Raw genomic sequence first — 15,698 nt, forward strand, 5'->3', positions numbered from 1 at the left:
GCTACACATCTGGTATTAGATTCGTTGGATCAGTGACACACATATACATACCTTACACCTGCAAACACACACCTGTCTGACAGCAGAAAGCACGTGCTTAGGCGACTATCTGAGGTGTGCCAAGACTTTCAGCACTGCCAAAACTCTCTCTCCCTCTTCTTACAGTCACAGAGCTACCACTACAACCAAAACATTAACACGCCCAACCAGAAGAGACTGTAAAACCGGTTTAACTCCGATGTATGAAGTGCCCTTTAAACTTAGACCATATGCTGCTTTTACAATGTCTCAGAATTTACACATAATTAACAGTCTCAGAGGTTGACAGCACTAAGCAAAAAAAAAAATTAAAAAAAATGTGAGACTGCGGATGAGGTTTAAAGCGTAGTAGCAGACAGATGAACACAGAAAGACACACAACACCCCCCCTCCCGTAGCTGTCCCCCCGTACTCCTGTGTCTATCACAGTCCAAATACAAAGCTCAAGCACACAGAGGGAAATTAACAGATTGGTGTCTACTCACAGTGGTCTAGCTGTCCCAATAACGTTGCTGCAGAGACAAAGGTGGGAAACGTGGACAAGAAAGTGCATGGAATACAGTTTTCATGAAATTGCCAAAAAAAAAAAAAAAGAAGCCAGCCGGTGGAAATCCACTACGGGCTCCTTTCTTTTCTCTTTCAGTCTTTCTTTTTTTCTCTCCCTCTCTTCTCAGTCAGCCAGGCAGTGCGGCACACAGACACACACACTCACGCATGCACTCTGTCATACACACCTCCCCCACGCACACACATTCGCTCTGATTCTCTTCCTATCGCCACTGTCGTTTCTCTCTTTCTCCCACTCTCATTATGTCTCTCTGCTCCTCCCTTCCCTTTTTCTATATTATTTTTCTTTCTGCTTTTCGCATTTGCTGTCTGCTTTGCCTTACAGCCCCCACCCTCTCTCTCTCTCTCTCTGTCTCTCTCGTTCCCTCGCTCAATCACTCCCTCCCCCCTCTCTCGTTTTCCCCCTCCCTTCGTTTTCCTCCTCCCCCTCCTCTTTTCTGTGTGTGCAGAGTGAGAGAGGCCATTATCTGAGCCACACTGGGCACGTACGATGGAATGGTGGAGAGTGCAGGAAATACAGCCGCTGCAAAACGTAGAGAAGAGCGCAAGTGGCAGACTGGCTGACTATTGCGCTAAATAAAGGACTGTATGGACATAGATCTATGGCTTATGTGACAGCAGAGATGCATGCAAAACCAAAATGAGCAGCTATTTGTTATTGTAGAGGTGTTCTGGTTTTGTTTTTGTTGATCGGTCTAGGCTGTGAATTCTGAGAAGCTCCATAAGATGGAGGCTGCAGCAGTTAAATGCAAACGTCTACTCAAACAGTAAATGGCAGCTGCTGTGTGATAATGACTAAGAATAGCACACAAAAAAACAAAACAAAAAACAAGGAAGGGAAATTGCTGGCTCCGATATATTTATTCCTGTCATTATAGTGCTGTCCTTGATGGTTCACAGTTTATTTGAACCCTTTATTGCTGCTTTACCTCGCAAAACATTGTGGATTTCGAACAGATGATACCTGGCAGAAGATGCTTACAGACATAACATATACAAGTGCTGCTGCCTAACCAAAACGTGAGAGATTGTGGTGAAAACAATATGTAAAAATGGCAGTCATCTACAACATATATACGAAGCATATACATGGTTGCGCTTATAGAGACCACAGATGTAAGTGTCAAGCAGCAGCAAAAGAGTCTCAAAGCTGAGAAACACAGGATGTTAGGGGGAAAGCAAAGCGACTGTCAGAAGCAACCACAAAGTACAGCGAGGTTAACGGGAACCGCAGAGACAGGAAGCACAAAGTTTTGAGAGAAAAGGCAACAAATAACACATAACACACATGCGTTTATGCTCAATTTTGCTGCTGGTTATCTAGTTTGACCTGTCGATGGTGTTTGTTCTGTTCAGAAGCGAGGGAGGGCGACGAGGTGCTTTTGCAGCGATACAGAAGAGGTGATGTTCACGTGAAGGAGTCCGGGGTAGGGAAGAGCAAAATATAGAGACCAAAATGGTAAGTGAGTGTTCAGTTGTGAAGGACGAATTTGCTATCAGTCTCGCAGTCTTAACCGTATTCTTCTTCCCTTTTCTGAGCCACTCTTGCGCTTTCTTTCCTGCCTAAACACTTTGTTTCATGCCAACCCATCTCTGCGATCTCCGAAGCTTCTCAGCTGGGTCTCTCACGCTCACTCTTTTGCTGGCATCTTTTCTATTTCTACCTCTCCCTTTTCTCCATGAGCTTATTTTAGTACTTGTTCTGTTCAGTAGAAGAGAAAAACATGGCAATTGTCTTTGATAGTCGCTGGAAAGCTCTTCGGTACAATCTCTTTCGCATTATGAGGGTGCAATCACAGACTGCATAACGCGCACTTTGTATTAACCCGCATAACCTCTTGCCATGTTCGCGACTCTCTCATCTTGTCGTCTTTCCTTCTGATCAGAGTCTTTCTCTCCCGCTCACTCTTTCTGTTGAGTCCTGCCAGTTGGATCGCCACTGTCAACACAGTGAAGGCAAGGCAACCCCACGGACAAACACACACAGACCCAAAGCCCGAGTGGAGAGGTAAAGTGCACTGTCACCAGCGGAGGAGAAGCGAGTGAATGAGACAGAGGGAGAATGGAGAGCGGGAACCGTTATGACGTCGCAGTTGCGTCACCACAATCGTTCAATGCTCACAGTCGGCAATAGAGGGCTGGGCAGATGTGTCATAACACATAATGTAGATGTGCCTCCCCTCACACACAAAGGCACTCTCATTCACTCGCCCGCCTAAGCATACTCCCTCGCTCCTTTCAGCGTGATGCAGCAGTTCTTGTGCCCTGTAGTTACCTCACCCTTCCTGTTGCAAGTTACGGCGCATCAATTTTTAGAGGAGCAAAACTAGAGTGCTAACAAAATATGCAGCAATGCGGAGCCGACATAACACAGATTACATAGCAACATTACTACCAGCGTTCTTTTGTTATAGCTTTGGGTGTCTTAGGACTTTATTTATCGTATGAATGCCACTGGTTAATACTGATGAACAATGTACATTTAACAACACATGCTCTGAGACACATGAATCAAGTGACCAGACACAAAGTTTTAAGCATTCGCACATTTACAGGTATAGTTCACCCAAGTGAAAATTCTGTCATCATTTACTCAACCTCATGTCGTTCCAAACCTGAATGACTTTCTTGCTTCTGTCAAACAGCATTGGACTCCACTGACTTTTAATAAAGTTGAAATATGAAAATTCATACAGGCTTGGAACAACACGAGAAAATAATGACAGAATTTTCATTTTCGGTTGAACTATCTCTTTAAGTAACTTTCTTCTCAGTTCAGTGAGAGATGTGAAACTAACTGGTGTGCTAATATTGAAAAATGATACATACCTGGCCCATATAATCAGCTCTACCAAACATACATGAAAATCTTGATTCTTCACAAGTATGTAGAAGGGACCTTTGCTTCTGCATTACAGTAAATGACTGAGATGTCTTGTTTGTCATTTAAGATGTGAGAAATCTTAACCAAGCGAGCCACAAACATCCACAGTGTCACAAGACAGCTGATTATCAATCCAAAGACAAGAGACACGGGGGATGTGAAACTCTACAAGTCTCAGAGAGACCATGGTAATACACGGAAAGATTTGGCATTCTAAAGGTCACCACTATATGCTCTTTCTATACAGGAATTACTCATCATTAGACAAGTCTCGTCTGTGTCTTGAACCAACCTTACAATACTAGACACGCAAGGTCACGCTTAAGATATGAGAGTCATTGGCTTACGCTACTAGACAGGAACTGAAATTTAAATTAGCTTTTAAACAAAGCAACTTGCTGTGGCAGTTCCCTTGTAACAACTATGGGCAGACATTGTTTTTGAGGGCACAACATATATGACTGGGACTGATATATTGATTTATTGGCCAGACTGATTCTGAAAATATTGACCAGTAATGTTCACATTCAATTTAAAAGTTCACTATGAGTCTAAAACAATCATTTATCTTTTTAAGATGTTATGAAATTGGTGTTGATGTTAATGAAATTATACCAGGCTGATTTTTGCAAATATATCTAGCTTTGTCCAGTATGTATACACATAAATTTAATTACATTTAGCAGAAGTGACACACCACCTCTATTTACCCCTTCAAATACACAGTTAGACATTGTGTGTACATGCCTAGTAAGACTGTAGCTTGACTATGCAAACAACCTGTTGTTTAGATGTCATTACTGGCATCAGCTGCTGAAAAACCTGAATGGGTCAAAACTAAAAGTGCTCTTCAGGTGCAGGTCCCTGCCGATTCAGCAGGTCTTGATTTCCATTGTCACATCTTAGGAAAACAGTAAAAAAAATTAACCAATGATTCCCTAATGAGCAATATCTAAACAATACTCATGTTTGATTAAGAACTTCTCAGTTTTACACGGCTCATTCTTAGATTTGAGAAGTTCTCAGAAAAATGATGACTGCCACCTTTGTGGTTATGCCATTTAATGATGTCGTTTGACTCATCTGTTGCTAATCTCAGCTCACAATCACATAGAGAAAGAGAAAAACTCAAACCCCCACCTACACAAAACCACCTACAGAGAAACAGACACTCGTAGGAAGCACGCAAATGTTTCTGAGAAATAACTTATGAAACATGTGAGGTTGGATATATTATTGCAATATACAGTTTTTTTAGAAAGGAATTTATTGATTCTAAGAACTGCATTTTAAGTAGCTAATCCATATATATCCACAGGAAACAAACAATAGAATAGAATAAAGAAAAAAATACAAAAGCCTAGTATTACCAAAGAAAATCCCAGCATTGACAAGAATTAAACAAAAAAGCCAACTTTACTTTAAAACATAGCTGTCCATCCACACTCCCTTTCTATCTCTCTCTCACACACACACACACCCTCCCTTTCTTTCTCTGTATTTGTTTACTAGACTTCACCCTTCAGTCCAGATCCAAAACACTTTCTCATGCACAGATAAAACATGCGTGCACTAAACTAGGGGCCCAACTAGAGGCTAAACCACGGCAGAGTTTCAAACATGCTTTCTAAGAAACGTATACGACTGCGTGCGAGGGCACACGCACACACTCAAACACACACAGAGCGCTCGCACGTGTACACGCTGATGCAAATAAGCTTAGGGTCACTGAGTGCATAAGGTCTGGGGCAGATTATGAATGGCACAGACAGTCATTGAGACCATCAAGACATCCACTTCTGTTTCTCTTCACTTACATTCCCATTCCATCTTCTTATTATACAACACCTGAAAGCTGAATAAATAAGCTTTCGATTAATGTATGGTTTGTTATGATGAGACAATATGTGGCCGATATTTCTATCTCTCTCTCACACACACACACACCCTCCCTTTCTTTCTCTGTATTTGTTTACTAGACTTCACCCTTCAGTCCAGATCCAAAACACTTTCTCATGCACAGATAAAACATGCGTGCACTAAACTAGGGGCCCAACTAGAGGCTAAACCACGGCAGAGTTTCAAACATGCTTTCTAAGAAACGTATACGACTGCGTGCGAGGGCACACGCACACACTCAAACACACACAGAGCGCTCGCACGTGTACACGCTGATGCAAATAAGCTTAGGGTCACTGAGTGCATAAGGTCTGGGGCAGATTATGAATGGCACAGACAGTCATTGAGACCATCAAGACATCCACTTCTGTTTCTCTTCACTTACCTTCCCATTTTTTCCCATCTTCTTATTATACAACACCTGAAAGCTGAATAAATAAGCTTTCGATTAATGTATGGTTTGTTATGATGAGACAATATGTGGCCGATAAACAACTATTTGAATCTGAGGGTGCAAAAAAATCTGAATACTGAGAAAATTGCCTTTAAAGTTCTTAGCAATGCATATTACTAATCAAAAATTAAGTTTTGATATATTTACAGTAGGACATTTACAAAATATATTCATGGAACATGATCTTTACTTAATGTCCTAATGATTTTTGGCATAAAAGAAAAATCAATAATTCTGACCTATACAATATATTTTTGGCTATTGCTACAAATATGCCCCAGCGACTTAAGACTGGTTTTGTGGTCCAGGGTCACAAATATCAATGTGTGCATGTCATAATTCGTCCTGCCTGACACATGGCACATGCACAACTCAGCTGAAAGACCCCTCCTCATAGTCCACAAATACTCACAAAGGGAAAGGGAGAGACAGACAGAGAGAAAGAGGGAGAGAGAGAGAAAGTGAGGGGGAAGCATAGCAGAAAAGACATAGGGAAAGAGGGGGAAGGGAAGGGAGGAGCGACCCTCATCACTCAATAAGATGGTGGGAAAGGAGGTGGTATGAGACTGAGGAATAACAGCCTAAAGAGTGGTCTTTGTGCAAGAAGTTTTGGAGAAGGAGGGGAAAAAACCAAGGTGAAATTTGATGAGGGGGATACAAGAGAGAGGAAAGCAGAAAATAGCAGACTGGTAAAGAGACGAAGGCTTGAAAGAGAAGAAGGGCAGAGAATTGAAAGACAATCGTGTTAAAGGAGATAGAGATTGATGAGGATGGACATCATGCAGATCTTTTTCAAAATGGGAAGACATCTGATCCATAACCCACTCTAGGTTGGCTATATACTCTCATATGGCTGACAAATAATCCTTCAAATAATAAAAAAACCTCAAATCAATCTATGCTGGGCAAAAATCTGCCACTAATAACCCAAAAGACCTTATTCTGTTCACCATCTATGACAAAAGAAGCAGCAAGAGAGAGACAGAATACTCTCTCCAGTTCTGCACAGTGGCTGGTTGCCAGCCTTGTTTCTCTCAGGAGTAAGGCTAAGATTAGCTCCCCATATGTTCAAGTCAGGCGTAGCTGCTCTTAAAGGGCCAGGGACTCTTTGAAAATGGTACAAAGTACACTGCAGCACTGCATGCGCTGTTTTGTCTCACCCTCTCTTTCACATACAGTTGCAATACAATGAGCATAAATGCCTTCAAGCCAGTCCCCCTTTCATGCATGTACAGTCGAATTTAGATAGAAATGTATACACATGCACTGCCATTCAAAAGTGTGAGGTCAGTAAGATAAAAAAATAAATAAAAAATTCATACACTAAGAAAATTAAGAACTTGTATTCAGCAAGGATGCATTAAGTTGATCAATAAGAACAGTAAAGACTTTTACATTGTTACAAAAAAAATTCTATTTCAAATAAATGTTCAAAGAATCCTGGAAAAATGCATAATGGTTTCCAATAAAATATTAAGCAGCACACCTGTTTTCAACATTGATAATAACGAATGTTTTTTGAGCAGCAAACCATCATATTAGAATGATTTATGAAGGATCAAGTGACACTGACAACTGGAGTAATGATGCTGAAAATTCAGCTTTGCCATCACAGAAATAATTCAATTTTAAATTATATTCAAATAGAAAATGGTTGTTTTAAATTGTAATAATATTTCACAATATTACTGTTTTCAATGCATTTTTGATCAAATAAATGCAGCCTTGGTGAGCAAGAGTCCTCTTTCAAAAACATTTAAAAAATCTTACTGATCCCAACAGATGTGTGCGTATATGTATATAGCCTATTTTATGTACATATACATAATATATTTATATATCAAAGGTAGAAATTACAAATCACTGGGGATCAGGGGTAAGATAAACAGAGAGAGATAACACACCATTGTTGAGCTTGTTCTCAGCTGACGTGCCACACTACATCCTGTCCATTCATTTTTCAGTAACTGCAGTAGTGCTGTCATCCATTTCACAGGAGATGCAAAGCCACAAGCCAAAGTGAAGGGCAAAAATGTGAATCCATGTTAAATCGGCTTTAACAAACAACAGATTGAGATACACTGGGTTCAAACACCCTGAAAAGAGACAGTATTTTAGTTTAAACGTATTAGGCCACCAAGCAATGGTCCCAAGATACTTCTCATCTAACATATAATTTGTCTGCCACTAGTCACCAAACTAATGACTGTTTTCAAACAGGTTTTCCCAAACACTCTATCTATCTGTCACTGGTAAGAAGAACAGATCCCAAATTCACACCATTGGTTAAGTCAATGTTGTTGTGTTAAGATGGTTGTGATGTGCAAAATTTTGAAACTACCACAGAGTCACAGTGTTTACACTTTTTACGGTGTAAGACTTCATTATAGCTGTCTCTGCACATTAAGCTGTGAGAGTATTTTAATATCAAAAATTTAACATCAAATGAGACCACTTCAACCTTTAACTACCCAAGTTACATTGGTTATTGCATTATCTTAAAAGCATCTTCACACAACAGCAAGTTTTCAGTGCATTCATGATGGTTCAGCAAAGAGCAGTTTAAAAAAACAGACAAGAATCTGCAAGCATTTATCGTAGTTGTATTAGTTTCCAACCTCCTGACATTGATCAAGCCTGGATAGCTGAAGCTGTCACTTTTAAGAATCATTTGAACATGTTTAACCTGCTTTGTGAAGAATCCTGCATACGTTTAATATAAAACCCCACACATTTGCTCTTTCTGTACACGCACAAGCACACACACCCACCCACAAGCTCTACTTGACATTTAAAATGCAAAACAGGATGCATGGTCTGCTGAAGTGTGTCATTTATTTTGAAGTTAAATTATTTTCTGATAAACCAGCTTAATATGTAGAGACAATTATAAGTAAGCCCATTGTTGGCTGATACCCTGAAAGGTACACTGTACCAGTATCAAAACATTGCTGTTTGTTTGTACGTCCCAACCTGGCACATCAGCCAATTGAGAATGGCAAAAGGGGATTGTTTGGGAAACTTGTTATTCTGGCATGTTTGGTGACACTTTAAAAATTGTAATGCTGTAACAATTTCATAATGATTATTTTTTATTTCCTGACTGTTTTTGTTATGTAGACTATATTTCTTGTCATTATATTGCATGACCTGTTCTTCTAAACAAACTAAATGGCCAATTTAACTTTCATTGGTTGAGGTCCAACTGAATTGGCTGAACTGTTTACTTAAAAATCACTACCTTAAAGAAAAAAATCATTGCATCTTTAACCCAAAACACCTGTGAATTACAAAATTCCAAGAACATGAGGTGCTTACCATACATTAGTAGGGGTGTGACGATATCCTCGCTCAGACCTTTCAGATATATTTGCATTACACTGGCTCGTTCACAAGTGGTGGTATGTAAGATATTTTGTTCACATCAGGCAAGTGGCCGCATGATAAGCGGGAAAATTACGCAGTGTAGTCTTTAGTCATAAAAACAGAATTCACAGTTTAACGCGGAATGTCACGGAATTTGTCAAATTTTGAATGAATTAATCAAAAGTAGGTCATTACACTTAAATCAAATCACGATATGGACTAGTATCTGTAAATATTAAGCCGCAAAAGTCGATTTAAATATGAATCCTGCGTGTTCTGCCTGTCTCTGTTTATGAATGGGGCAGACGCGCGGTTTCATTTACTACACATACTGAAGCACGCCTGACGCTCGCGGTGATTTCAGCGTCTGCCGTCTCACTAAATGGGGACGTAAACACATGAACAACATCTCCAGAACTGCTCTGAGAGTCACTTCATGAGCATTTTAGCGTTTGATTTGAGTAAAACTAGCGTCATATCTCATACACAGAACTATAAAGGTATTCACGGCAACCCGTCAAAATAAAAGTCCGGTTTGATTTGAAGACATTGTGCCTATAATTATTTTTCAGTAGCATGTACATAGCCTACTACTATTACTACTACTACTACTACAATGAAACAAACATTATTTTTTAAGGAATAATCACACAAAACATTTCTTCCATGTTTTAATTTTAATAGTAAAACCCCTTTGTTTGCCAAAAAATCTTGTTTGCTTAATTTTCAATAATTAAAAGATAAATGATAAATTAAAATAACGTTTTATGCCTTCATTTGATAACCAGAAAAAATGTAAATATACAACACAGAATTTCTGAGGAGAAAAATAATTCATAAGGCTACTTTAAGAAAAAAAATGAATAAATTAAGTTGTTTTATGCATTCAAATAATTAGACATGCTAAGAGACAGAATTTGGTAACAATAAAAAATATAAATAATATGGTGAGAAAAAAAAAAAATTTCATAAGGCCCTAAACATGTCATTTTTGTTAAACTTTTAATAAATTGATGTGAAAATGTATAAGTTTCATGATTTTAATAATAAGAATAAAATACAATTTTTCCCTATATATTTCATCTTTGAGGATTTCTTTAAAAAAGTCTAATAATCTCGTCTCGTTCTCGTGAACCCAGTCTCGTGTCTCGTCACAACCCTATACATTAGTAGACCAAAGAAGTTTTAATTGAATCTACAATATACATGTTTGTTATATAATAAGATTTTATTATAAATCTAGCTTAACTTACAACACGAGCATACTGATTATCCCAGCTTTCGATCAAAAACACAGAAACAATGAAACTGTTTAAACAATTTGTTTACCGCAACAAAAAGTTTTTGCACAGTTAAGCATAGCTATACAACAAAACGAGAAACAGTAAATAAAAACAAATGGTTATTAGAATCAATTTAGTAAAATGAATCGTGCATTCCCATTATTCTAAACACAGTTATTCTAAACCCAGTCCCAGTACAGGCTACTCAAATGGTGGTATATTTTGCTACAAAATCATTTCAGTTCACTTGCTAGACTTTGGAATGTTTGGTTGGGTGGATAGACAGGGAAAAAACAGACCTCATGTTACGCAAACTTTGCTTTGAGTATAGCTTGTGTGTGTGTGTGTGTGTGTGTGTGTGTGTGTGTGTCTGTCTGTGTTTTCAGGTATGACAATGCATCAGCTAATTAAAATAGTTTACAGCCATCCCATTTTTAACTTCCTGTTTTCTCAAAAGTGAACTTCTGTCTCGGTTTACTCATAGTGACATCTGTAGAAAACAACCGGTTTATTTTGTAGCGAATTACATTGTGAGCATAATTTCATGAGAACGATTAAATGAAAACAAGTGGCTTCCTGCCTTTCGCATTACCTTTAAACGCTCACACTCGCATGTAATTTCCCCTCACAAGCACACATTCTCATATACATACACACAAATACCGCATCACGTGTCTTGCCTCATGGGCGGGTCTGAACTATAATTACAGCCGTGATGTCATCTGCCACTCATTGTTGCCGCAAAATCTAGGTCACTGTTAACCCTTTCCCGTCATGCCAGGGGATTCCGCACACCTCGAAACGAGCCATTACTACACACTTTCCATGAGCTCTTTCGAAACCTATTAAATGAATAAATTGGGGTGATGATATACATTTACCCCACAGATCAAACGTTTACAGTAGAGTAGCGTCAGCTTTTATAGTCTATTGCAGAGCGCTTTCATGTTTTGGTTATCCCCACAACTACAGTACATTACGTCAATCAGAAGCCAAGCCAAAGGAAAGAAACACTACACAGAAACATCACCTCTTCAAGGAACCTCGAATGTTCTTCATGTTCACGGGTTTGGTTTGAAGTACCGGTCAACAATTTCTGGGTAGAGCGGAGTAATTATATAACAACACAACTTAACGTCACCGCACGTGTCGCATCATAGCAAACTGCCTAACAACGCTTGACAATGCCAAACCACAGTCATCCAAATCCAAAGTATTTTGAGAGCAAATGAGTATGTGATGCAAGCCATCTTCTCACGGCAAACTGGCAATTTGTGGCCGAGCGACAATGAAGTGTGACAGATGAGGGGCGTGTTGGCCAACTGGTAAGCCGCAAACAAAATTTTGAGACGATCCTTTAAGGCAAGCAAAATTTTGCTGTATTTTAACCAAACGTGTCTGAGTGAGTTTATGTAAGACTTTGTGAGTGTGTGTAGGTGTACGGAATTTAGTGACGATGCATTTGATCACTCAAGCCAAAATAGCCAGTTAGAAATTAACTGGCATGGATTATACATTCTAGATTCAAGATCAACTTAAACAGTTACTTCTGGCCGAAGCTAAAGCTAAACCCACCGTGGTGTGGTGAGAGCGCAAAGAGGAGCGCTGACACCGCCGGTGCTGTTGAGTCTGTCTGCTTGATTTTACAGCAGTTGCACCAATCACAATTTCTCCTATGTGTAATTACCCGCTGAGGGTAATTTGCCGCTAACTCGCACCGAAAGCTCTCAAGGCCTGTCGAGTTTCTCTAACTCTGACACTACGTTACTCTTAGTCCATAAACACTCCGCCATGTGCTAGCTCACACGGACACACAAATACCAGTGGCGTCACCGCACATGTGTGCGCTTATGTGACCCACTAACTTTTACTCCCTTTACCTCAGATGACTAGAAACTTTGACAGTGCTGCTCACCACTCTTTTCTCTGTTCCCGGGCTTGACATAGAGTGCAGAAAAAAAGAAGACAGACAGACTGACAGACTGGGCGAGATAGAGCCAAAGAGAAAGTGAGAATGAGAAAGAGAGAGAGGCCAACTCCTCCTCCTCTCTTCTCTCTCTTTGCCAGGCGAAGCTCACGCCTACATTTCTTCCAATAAGCACAGAGCCCGGGTCTCTTTAAACCGGGGCCTAGTCCACACGACCGTCTTCTCGCCCCGCTCAAGAATCAACACTAAAGCACATCCCTGTGAAACGGACCTTGGCGTACAACTAGGATCAGAAATGGAGGCCATAAACACAGTCGCACCTGCAACACGCAGGTGGATGCCTGAACGCAGCTGTTGCTTCAATCCGAAGCAGTCGCACTGCATCTGGGCACGCATTGGGCCTGTTGAGTCACGCAAAAAGCACAAATCATCAACTGCAGCTCAAAACATTGTACCATTTCTGATTCATACCCATGCACTGAGGAAAACATCAGGCAAGTACAGGAATATCAAAAACAGTTGACATTTGCTGTAACAAGATACACACAGAGACACAGCTGGCCAAGGGTTATTTAGCTCACCTCTTTAGCCAGGTTTGGGATTATGGACCGGGTTTTTACGTCTTCAAAATATTCCACCTTCCAGGATAATCATGGAAAAAGAAAGGAAGAAAACAGATTGAGAACTGTCAATGACACGGACACTGACAATAAAAAAACATTATAATCATCCAAACCTTACATCCCATGATAACTAGCAGGGAAAAAAATGTATCTTGTCATAAGTCATGAGTCAGAAAGGTTTAAATTATGACTGGGCTCATTCACATGCACAAAACAGAACATTTTAAATAGAGGATCAAATTCTGTCCTTCATATTTATACAATCCTGCCAATTATGATATAAAACATATCTGTATGGCATAAAGAGACATTTAAATGTGAGCTAATGCCAGCTAGTTATTTTTGACCCCAGTTTTTCTATAAACCGGTGCTGTTCAGAGTCTAACCTCCCCCCCCCCATCTGCCATTACTGTCTGTCATTTTTCCCTGTGCTAATAAATATTTACCTACTCGGCCTCGCTGCCTTCGTGTGTTGCTCTTCGGTGGCAAGAGGTATCCCCATCAGAAGACCCAAAGCATTCTTCTCTGTGTCCCCCCCACCTCTCTCTTTCTTTATCTTTCTTTTCTTCTCCCTCTCTCTTTCTGGTCTCTGTCCATTCAGGAAGCCATCTTGTGTTCTTAATCCTGTTTTACATTAGCTCTCGTACGCTCTTTCGTTCTCGCCCTCCCAGCCTCGCTCTCTCACTTCCTCCAATTCATAGCTCGACCGCATACACACAGAAGCATTTTTTTTTTTAAAGGCAGTGTGATCGCTATCACTGCTGCACTATAGCCTCCTCCCTCTCTTTCTTGTTCCTCTACCCCCCTTCCCCCCTCTCCAAACGAAAAAGCTAACAGAATACGTGATGTGAATACTCCTTTCCGACCTACGCAGTCGAACAATGTCACTGATAGAGAAACACACATAACCAATCCTCTTGTTGTCAGTTGTTTGAAAACACGCAAGCATTTTTCCATTCAGCCAACCAAAAGAAGTTGCCCAGTATAAACACTATACGAGAAAGCAACACCATTTTACATTTGTTAAATGTAAATGCTAGTCGAATCTCAGCTGTTTTAAATGCTCAGGATTGACCGACTGTGCGAAGCATGTGTGCATGCCTGAAATACCACTATAAGTACTTCGATTTCAATCTTTCAAAGTCATACATGGTGGACTACAACCTCTGCTGGCCAGACCTAAAAATGCCTGCTAGATGGAAATTCAAGGGAGTTGTTAGGCTATTTCGAGTACAACAAAACTAACGTTGAAACCATCCATGAGGGTTAGCAGCGTACGCGCTTCCATTCATGAAAAAAACAACAACTGCGACTGACATGAAAACGGCACACTGATTAAACAAAATTGTAGATGTCAAAAACAGATCAACATTTAATTTGATTTAATTTTACTGCATAATCCTCCTGTATTTTCCCTTAGTCAGAACGTAACCGGGAGCGAGGCTGACGGAAGAGGCACGTGGAGGATAAGAGTAGAGGGAAGCGTGCACTCAGGCTTTCGAAGAGCCAGCGGACGTTTGGTGACGCAGCAGTTGTGATGAGAGTGGATTACGCAGCGTGGGAGTTCCAGGAACATCGTGTTCGTGCGTGTGTGCATCTGCATGAAGACTTGCAGTAGCCACGAGGCTAGGGAAGGTTGCGATGCTGTGGCACCAAATTTCTGTTAAACATTTCTTTTTTTGTCGCGTCTAGCATCATGAGAAATAATGTGAATGTCGTTTTGTTGTGCACAATGGAATCGGCAAAATGCGTTCCACTGACTGGGTTGCGATGCAAATGCATTCAGAATGATTGCCGCCTTCCTGATGTCATCTCATCTGTTTGCTTTGATACTGGCTGAATCACCTGGTTTGTCACGAGAGGCAAAGTGCGTAAGTGGTCATTAATCTCCTTCCTCGGCACTCTTGCAACAGGCCAGGTGATTCAGGCTGTATCAAAGCAAATCCCCTTAAGGCTGTCTGAAATCCTACCTGTGACCCCCCAACCCACTTTCACACACGCACACACACACATACACCGAATTCTCGTGGTAAGAGAAGTGAGACTGCAGAAACACCGTTAAGGCTTCATTGTCAAATAATTGCAAAGGTCTGTGTGTGTGGTGGGTGTGTGTGTGTGTGTGTGTGTGTATGCGTGCCTGCGTGAGTTTAAATGAGGGTTAAGACATCGTTGTAATAACAGAAGGATTAACAATCCTATTTAACTCTCTCCTCCCACTTTTCTCGAACAATAGCCACCCCAAATTGAACTAATCCACATAGAGTTTCTAAGACCTTGCTCCAATACACAACCTAACCCACACACACACACACACACACACACACTTACTTCCATTCACACTCAAACTCTGGCCTGGTACTGCACATTAATTGCAAGTTTTTAATGTAACCGCGTGTTACATTATCAGATCAAAATCAAATCTCATTAAACCAAGAACTTGTTTGGGTCATATTTCACCCCAAACTAATAAAATATGGAAAAATATTATATGATATATAAATTCCTATAATCATAAAATAAGAATTATATTTTGCTTTAATATTTAGCTTAAAGCAAAGAGAGAGAGAACGTGTTAACGCATGCGATTAATTTTACAATTCCTAATGTGGTCAAATAATTTAACGCAATTAACGCAAAATTACTAAAGCACAATTTC

At 40.2% G+C, this 15,698-nt stretch overlaps 1 protein-coding gene across 4 annotated transcripts in view; it reads right to left on the bottom strand.

The window, feature by feature from the left end:
* tet3 (tet methylcytosine dioxygenase 3) overlaps positions 1-13,901 on the bottom strand; it is a 34,197-nt gene extending 20,296 nt beyond the window's left edge. Inside the window, exons 1-2 of one of the 4 annotated variants that reach the window (XM_016233554.1) lie at positions 13,493-13,901; positions 13,001-13,057 (exon numbers count right to left, since the gene is read on the bottom strand). The gene's annotated coding sequence lies outside the window, so the exon portion shown is untranslated. Of the gene's footprint in view, positions 1-524; positions 630-11,522; positions 11,790-13,000; positions 13,058-13,488 lie in introns of those variants that run through there. The other 3 variants (XM_016233553.1, XM_016233556.1, XM_016233555.1) reach the window with 3 other exon arrangements.
* Between the last annotated feature and the right edge of the window lie 1,797 nt (positions 13,902-15,698).

The sequence above is a fragment of the Sinocyclocheilus grahami genome, unplaced genomic scaffold (genome assembly GCF_001515645.1).
Source record: "Sinocyclocheilus grahami isolate Dianchi unplaced genomic scaffold, SAMN03320097.WGS_v1.1 scaffold434.1, whole genome shotgun sequence".
In the NCBI taxonomy this organism is placed as follows: Eukaryota; Metazoa; Chordata; class Actinopteri; order Cypriniformes; family Cyprinidae; genus Sinocyclocheilus; species Sinocyclocheilus grahami.